Here is a 1,673-nt window from a genome sequence, read left to right on the forward strand (position 1 = left end):
TGAAAAGCGGTGCTCCAGCATGGCCGCAGTCAAAATGACTGAAACAAGTAAAAGGGTCCGATAGAATAAGTACTGGGCTTACAAAGAATAAGTCCTGGTGTCGATTTGCTCGACTGAAAAGCGGTGCTCCAGCATGGCCGCAGTCAAAATGACTGAAACAAGTAAAAGGGTCCGATAGAATAAGTACTGGGCTTACAAAGAATAAGTCCTGGTGTCGATTTGCTCGACTGAAAAGCGGTGCTCCAGCATGGCCACAGTCAAAATGACTGAAACAAGTAAAAGAGTAAATGTTTAGGTTTCCATATTCTGAAACCCATCCAACTTTTATTAACTCCACAGGAAAGATCGTCTCTTCCATATATCGAAAAAAATAAATAGATGTTTCAAGATGACTGGCTGGTTGGTTACTGATGACAATCCGCCGGCGTGTTCGTTCGGTTACACACGTCGTTCTCCGTCAATCCGTTATTCTCATAAAAACAAGAAAATCTTATGGGACAATGGTGAGTGATATTTTTATTTTGTGTGTGTGTGTGCGTGTTTATGTGTGTGAGCATTGATTCAACTGATTTATTATTAAAAGCGGTCCGACCATGACCCTCCTGTATGTTTCCCACTCAACGATGTAAAGATTTGGCTGCTATTTCTAGTAATTCGAGTGAACGCGTATGAAGACCTTCCACGATTTATTTCCATTCCTTTGGTTATTGATGTTGTTATTGTTACTTCCAGGTTATACATTAGCAGACTCCATGGCCGTATTCATCCGCCTGAGGCAGTAGAATTTATCCAGCACATGATACTATAGTTGTTGTTGTTAACGTCCATCCAATCCTGCTGACCACCACTAGTGATCCCAGTAGGTCAAGTATTACCTGTTAATAAAGAATCCATATAAATATTCAAAGTTGTTAACGTCCATCCAATCCTGCTGACCACCACTAGTGATCCCAGTAGGTCAAGTATTACCTGTTAATAAAGAATGCATATAAATATTCTAAGTTGTTCACGTCCATCCAATCCTGCTGACCACCACTAGTGATCCCAGTAGGTCAAGTATTACCTGTTAATAAAGAATGCATATAAATATTCTAAGTTGTTCACGTCCATCCAATCCTGCTGACCACCACTAGTGATCCCAGTAGGTCAAGTATTACCTGTTAATAAAGAATCCATATAAATATTCAAAGTTGTTAACGTCCATCCAATCCTGCTGACCACCACTAGTGATCCCAGTAGGTCAAGTATTACCTGTTAATAAAGAATGCATATAAATATTCTAAGTTGTTCACGTCCATCCAATCCTGCTGACCACCACTAGTGATCCCAGTAGGAAAAGTATTACCTGTTAATAAAGAATCCATATAAATATTCGAAGTCCGTCTTTCGAGTTGTGATTGGCTTTCTCTGACCCCACAGACAGAGCTGTTGTTGTTGTTGTTGTTGTTTATGTTCTAGTTCATACTAAATGCGTTGCACCTTAGGTAAGTGTCTTCTACCAAAGCCTTGTGAGTGGATTTAGTAGGCGGGAACCGAAAGAAACATGTCGTGTGTGTGTGAGTGTGTCACTTACTGTATGTATGTGTGTGTGTGTGTTTTTATGCGTGTGCCTGCCACCCTCCCCACCAACATCGCTTGATAAACGATGCTGGTATGTTTACGTCCCCGTAACT

At 40.8% G+C, this 1,673-nt stretch overlaps 1 protein-coding gene across 1 annotated transcript in view; it reads left to right on the plus strand.

The window, feature by feature from the left end:
- LOC118761917 overlaps window positions 1-368 on the plus strand; it is a 7,752-nt gene extending 7,384 nt beyond the window's left edge. Inside the window, exon 4 of the mRNA XM_036500122.1 lies at window positions 340-368. The gene's annotated coding sequence lies outside the window, so the exon portion shown is untranslated. The remainder of the gene's footprint in view (window positions 1-339) is intronic.
- Window positions 369-1,673: the final 1,305 nt, after the last annotated feature.

Source organism: Octopus sinensis, unplaced genomic scaffold (assembly GCF_006345805.1).
Source record: "Octopus sinensis unplaced genomic scaffold, ASM634580v1 Contig18722, whole genome shotgun sequence".
Taxonomy (NCBI): domain Eukaryota; kingdom Metazoa; phylum Mollusca; class Cephalopoda; order Octopoda; family Octopodidae; genus Octopus; species Octopus sinensis.